The following is a 7163-nucleotide window of genomic DNA, read 5'->3' as shown; positions in this document are numbered from 1 at the left end:
GCTCTGGGCGCATCTAATTGAAAGCGATCTCTGGGCTGAGGGAGTTCCGTTTCTTCTCTAATCCCTCCACTGGGGGAGGCTCACATGGTCTCAATTACCCCCACCCCACCCCAGAACACTGGGTCCCCTCTCTCTGCTCTCTCTCTATCCGTCTCACCGGCCTGCTCCTCTGCCAATGCACCGGCCCAGGCCCTTTTTCAGCAGTTTATGTTATTAAGCACACACTGCAGAGTTCCTGTCCTTCACAGGGGCCCGGAGATGTTATCTCCCCTGCCGCTGTATATAGTTACCTCCAAAATATTCCATAAATTAGATTGGGATTGGCAATTCGGAATATAGAGGTGGAGGTTGAGATGGTCAGGGATTGGCTGGGTATGGGAGGGTATGGAAGGGTGTGGGAGCGGCGGCGGGGGTGAGGATCAGGGAAGTGCGGTGTAAGTAATAACATAGGAGGATCTCCGTGTGCTTATATTGGATGGAGAGCCAGTGGGAGGTATGTCACTGGCAAAGTGAAGGTGAACAGAGGAGAAGTGGAGGGTGCTTAAGGGCTTTGGGATAAGGAGGAGAAGAGACCCAAATCCAGTTCCTATTTGGATAAAGATTCTTTTGGAGGTGAGGCTGATGAACTTCGAGTCTGAATCGGGTTAGACTGGGCATTTATTGGGCTTGGAGGGGTTGTGGGCGGTGATACGCATGCATCCCCCTCCTGTAATTAAACAAGGCTGTATTTGGACAAGTGACTTTTCAGGCCATGAACAGCTCTTTCAGTCCCCAGAGCATGGAGACAGGTCCTGAGCCAGGACATCCATGGCCAATTAGATTAGGAGGAGCCTGTGAGGTCTCCAAACAATGGGCTCTCAGAGGATCTGCAATAACACAAACATGGCCCCTGACACACAGCTCCAGCACTTCAAAAGAAACCATTACCGGTCTTAGCTGAAGCAGTTAAAGACACAGATTAACAATCACAAATTCATTACACTGGCCCCATAACTGCAACAATTCAAGGTCGACTGAATTCATCATTATTGGCTGGTTAATAACCATTAAACTGCATACACAGTTGTGTAAGTAACATCTGTCTTTCAGTTACTATCCACCTCATTTTACACAAATGAGACACTGACACAGCAACCCGAACCAATAATATAAGAAAGAAAAAAAACTACAGAGAGAAACATGATGAAATAACTTGTTTTGATGGAGTTCGCTAATCTGAGTTGATAAGAAGTCTTGTAGGTTTGACCGATGGAGGAAAAACAAACAAGGGAGACAGAGCAACAAAATGAGCCATCGCTGGGTCCTTGTTCGGGTATAAGGGTGCAAGCATTCAGCTAAGCCAAGTAAAGAAGGTATGAGCAAGCATTGGGAGGAGGAGGGAAATGGGGGCACTGGGTCTGGGTCAAGGGTTCAGTCTTAACCTTGGGGGCTGACTGATCCAAATTCTGTTACCGGTTTGACTCCATGCATGGCTAATGTGGCACACTGTCCCTTTAATTAGGGCTGACCTCCTAGGGAGGCAGCAGTAGTTTAAAGCATTTCAAGATAGAGCACCTAATGATCTGAGAAGGGTGGGAAATCAATTAAAAATGAACTCCTACCAACTAGTTAATTACCACAGTGCACATTCGGTAGGAGCTCTGTTAGGGAATTGTAAAATATTGGACTGGGAGAAGAATGGAAACACAACAACAGGAGCGAATCTGCAGCCCAAGCCTGCACACATCAGTTTTATGAAGGAAAACACCAAAGCTGACAAGTTTTCCAATAATTTAAGCAGCCACCATTAAGCAAACCAGTAGCTCTGGTAGCAGTCATCCACTTAGGTTATTGAGAGAATACAATAAAACCCTAAAGGTGCAAAGAGGCTATGGGAAACATTTTGGATTTTTGTTTTGTTTTATTTAAATGTAAATTTAATCACTGTCAATGTACATATATATATGTACATTGACTTATAAGTACACACTGTATACACTGCCATATCCACCTACCTTATACGGCAACTCGTTACATTAATCATCCCATTTTTATTCCAGCACAGTTTGCACTCTACACCTTTGCCATATGTTTTACTAATTTTCTTGTGTTGTTAATCTTATTTTGGAAATATTATTATACACTGTATACATTCACATCTGTACATAGTAGTCAAATGTATATCTGTACCTTGTTCATATTTGTTGGCCTTTTTAGCTGTATGTCTATTCCTGCGTACATTAACCCTATTAACCCTTTCACCCCTTTAGGCCAGTAGAATCAGAATCAGCTCTTTTGGCTAGGTAGGTGTACACATACAATGAATATGACTCTTTTTTTGCTTTTATTCATGAAATATGTAATTCCCTTAAGGAGACTTGACATGGCAGGCTGTGAAGTTAAATATTTTTGCCCACAAACTGATCATTCCTTTGCTAATATTTTGTCTAGTGGCTGAATGATGGTGTAGATTGGCCGTTATGTTTGGCATGTTCTGTAAGTGTCCGTGAGCCTCGAGCTATTGGCAAGGAGACATATTTTAACATATATATGTGCAACTGTATACTGGTTGATAATAAGACATAATTTCTTCCAACATATAATGAAGAAATGTAATAATATAAAATAAAATCACCTGAAAAATACATGTAATGTAAATGAAAATGCTACAAACCAAACTAGTTCCTTTGTTCCCTCCTCTTAAACACCTATCTGCATCATCCAACAGAATCTTTGCTAGGGACAATCTGTTCTTGTTTTAGTTTCCTGTAACATATAAAATGCACAATGTTGAACGAGGGTGTTGCATTGGAGTCAAAAAGAAACCCCTCAGCCCCTGATGATAGGGCACCAACTCCTGATCTGGAGCTGCAGAGGCTGCCTGTGTTTGTCTGTCCTCCACTCGGGAACATGTGGTTTTACTTACAGAATGTTTTACTGCTCAACAATGTTTCTGCCTTGGAGCTCGGCACACTGCATAAAGACTACTTTGTCCCCTGATGCCCACACGGGAAGAGTCTGTCTCATTGTACACACACGCACACAGGGTGATGATGACATCAGCAAGGCCACTGAGCCCATGTCGATAAAGGTACTATTTTCCCTTTGGACGGCAACACTGTACTCTTGTTAAACAGCACAACTAAAAGTCAAAACTAATATTTTCAATACTGTCCGTTTCCACTGTGCCGATATTAAAGTTTGATTTTCTGCCTGCCTGTATGTCTGCAATCCACTGCGGCACCAGTGCCTACTACAATAGTACATGGCACGGCCAAATCCAAGGCCTATGACCGACGGATCTTTGAATAAAAGCAAAAACAGACGTGCAGCCGAGCCATGTGTGCAGCGCTGAAACTAATAAAGATCAGGCACACTGAGCAGTGCATTTAATAACAATAACAATGAAACAAGAACTCCATTACACATGGGCACATGAAAGCAAATCAAACTTCAATATTAAACAGTAAATTATTGAATTGTAACAACGGGATCTCATCAGCCAATAATCCTGTTTGGAAAAGTCGAGGAGGTGACAAGTGAATACATTTAATGTCACTAACACAGCATCACACCTGCAGCTCTTTTCATTCACAGTGGTCTTTTACAACAAGTAAATGTGACTGTGATCTCATGTCCCTACTTGAAGGTGATTAGCAGACCCAGGAGTGCAAAGTGAAAGGCTATGGGCGAGTTGGAGGATGTCTGGCATGAAGTCACTGCGGTTGTCACTTGGCACACTTAAAGTCATGTTCTTCAGAACCAAACTGGTGCTAAACCGGTCGCATGCATTGACAGAGCTGCTGCAGCGGGGACATTTAACAGCTTCTGCCCTGTGCTATATTTAAACTCCACTTCCCAGCAGCAAACCCACCCTGGCCAATAAGATGACTAACACCGGGTTGAGAAGCACTTAATACACAAGACTGTATTTATTTTGTCTTCTTTTTTTATATTGCTGAACTTAATAGTCACCTGTCACTTTATTAATAAACGGTTATTAGACCAGGAACTGATCATTTAAAATATACAATACCTTTTTTTTTAAACTGCAGTTGTAAAAGGTGCAGCCTGTGCAAGATAAATCAGATATATTGAATATGCAGTTTGTTCAACTGTGCTTGAACTTGAGAGGTCCACACATAGGCCAAATGTTTACCCTCAATGCTCATCACAGCATCCACCTCAAACCCAAAACAGTTTGCCCACACCCCGAGGCCAACAACATGTGGAGCATTTGGTAGCCTTCTAACCCTGGACATGGTAACAGATGGGCGAGGGTCAGAGCAGAGTCAGAGAGAGACATCCAGGAATTTTACAGAGTGCCAAAAACATCTCATCGCAGCACATGAGAGGCTGAAAGGTTACATTTGTTCAACGTTACTGCTTTTGGGTTCAGTGCATGGGCTGGAAACCTCACACCTGCTGGTGTCCGAGGCTCAGGCCGACACGAGCCGTTTCATGTCGGAGTAAATCCTTTCAACAATGGAGACTTTGTGTTTCTGTCAAATAAGGCTATTTACTATTTATTCACATGGACCCTAACAGCATCATAGTCTCACACACACACACTACCTCTGATTGGGGTAAATCATAAATGGATATCATGAAAAAGGAGTTGTGTAGCTGTGACCCTACAATAATATGAGTATACCACAGTGACAGCAAAGAACTGTGGGAAATGTTACAGCGTGTCACCTGTACAACCAGTGACATGGACTAATTCCAGTGGTTTCCTATTTTGTATCTATTCCTTGTTAACAAATTTTAAAACAAATATACCAATCAGGGGCATTTTATATAATACAAATAATAATATATAATACTGCCCAAAATTATTCCACATCATAAGAGAGACAATTTGGTTATAGAATAAATATCCTCCACCATCCACCTGCTATTTAGCTTTAGACCTACGGTAAGATGCAATGTGTGTGGTTTAATGTGTGTGCTTTAGTTTTATAGTTGTCATAGTCAATCCTTCAGTGGTCCTTACAAACCAGACAGTATTTTTCTTCATCAATTATATGACTATTATATTCTAATTATATTATTTTCCTTGATTAATATATTGCATTTAAAAATGTATTATTTAAACGGCACTCTGTTAAGTCTAATACAAATGTATGAAGTACCTCCTATTAGGACAATACAATGGTGAAGTAACCTTTTCACTGCATGAAATGTCTCCTAAACAGTAATCTGTCGCCATCCTGTGGCAAAATAAAACATTTTAGACACACTGCTCGACTTACCATTGAACTCCTGCCATTTTTCAGTAAAAGGATTCATTTCAGGTGTCATTATTGATTTTCGTCATCTTAAGGAACGAGACATGCAAATATTTACTAAGTATTAGCCAATATAGAATACATTATATACAACTTATCCTCTGTAAAATGTTGACCGGTCTTGCAAAACTCCACTGGCATCTGCCCAGCAGAGAGAAGTGCTCCTTCATAAAAATTCCACTCAGTTTAACCTGGAAACACATACAACCAACTGCTGACCTTTATTCTGAAGCTCATATCTAATATCGAAAATAAATAATGTACTTTCTTTGATGGCATTCCCTGAAAGTGAAAAAGCATCTGACTGTGCAACTGTACAATATGTCCTTCATCAATCTACCCAAAGCTTAATACACTGCATATAACTAATATGACCTGTGTTTCTGGCAGAGTTTATACAGAAACTGCAAATAATTCATTAATAATTATATTATTTCAGAGTTTTTTGCATGATGCATTTACACCATTTTGTCTAAGCCTCTATACAATCACTTGTCTTAACAGAAGTTCAGGTGGCAAATGGATTGATAAGTAACCAACATATTTCATCAACCATTGATCTTACCCGAAAGCATGATGTCACTTGAAAAATACAAATGTATTTTCTATTAAAATAGAGGCTGTGATTGATATTTGTTAACAACCAAAGTGAAATCTTGTGATTTCAAGTAAAACTACGAAGGAAGTCATCTGAAAATATCAGAGGAGAAATTGAAGATGAGGTTTATTATTTAACTGCCAGGACTTGTTTTCCCTTGCTGCTAATGATAATTAACATGCAAATGAGCCCTGTGAGCTAAATAGAGGCACCACGGTTCTCTGTTAATAATTACTGTGGAGCATCATGGTTATAAATGAGATCTGACCGGGTAGAAGACAGGACACTAATTGTTGTTGTGATGAAAAAAATTGTATTGGAAAATGGGTAATAATGGTTCTCTTTTGTTTTGGTGCGCCAGTTCCCAGTGGACAGTGGTCCATAGTCAACCATGTCTCCTAAAAAGTACGTTCCCCCAGAACTAAAATGTATTCTCAATTACGTTTGACCAGAAACCTCCCTGATTATGTTTGTGTTTGACGTATTACAAATACGTTGATTCACGTATATGTTGATTATACACGTATTTTTGTTTTATTGTTTTTATGTTTGACGTATTACAAATATGTTTAGAATCGTGTTTGTGTTATTGTTTTCTTGCTTTCCCGCTGAATTTAAGCCTATTTTAATTTCTAAACTCTAGGGGGAAAATAAAAAGGATTCCCTCAATAGCGGCAAGCGAAGAGGGGCAGGATGAGGCCGGTAACGGGGCCGGTCTGAAGACCGCTTGCCCGCCGTTGTGAGGCCGGGTATATGGTAGATGGTAGATGGTAGATGGCCCTACCAAAAACAATTGCCACCAGCTGCCACTGAGCTCGACAATCATTTGACTCATTTACATCGACACATCTTTTAAAAGGCTGTGCCGACTACTTCTGTGTTATTTAGCCGTTTGATAGTCAAGAGTAACGGCTGGTATTTACTAAATTATTAATTTATATAAATGAGAATCAAATACGCTGAATAATCTTTCTCAAAATCTTGAATTGAGGCTAAATTAATGAAGCTATATTTCTGAATTTCTAGAATTATACAAGTCATCATCGCAAAATAACACTGTAACGATCCCCGTTATCCCTGTGAGTCTCGGGCCGGCACAAAGAGGGCAACACGCTCAACTTGGTTCTCAGTGCTCTTTATTTATGCAGTATGGTGTGCGCTAGGCCCGTCTCTAAACCCTCTGGGGAGTTATCTTCTTTTAGCAGCATGCTAGTGAGTTGAAACCATATAATCCTTAAAGAGTCTCCTCTGGTGTCCACCATAAGCCAGTGTTGTGACAAGTCATTTAAACTTGT

This window comes from Taurulus bubalis (genome assembly GCF_910589615.1).
Source record: "Taurulus bubalis genome assembly, chromosome: 11".
Taxonomy (NCBI): domain Eukaryota; kingdom Metazoa; phylum Chordata; class Actinopteri; order Perciformes; family Cottidae; genus Taurulus; species Taurulus bubalis.
The sequence above is the reverse complement of the archived record's forward strand: the minus strand, read 5'-3'. Positions refer to the sequence as shown.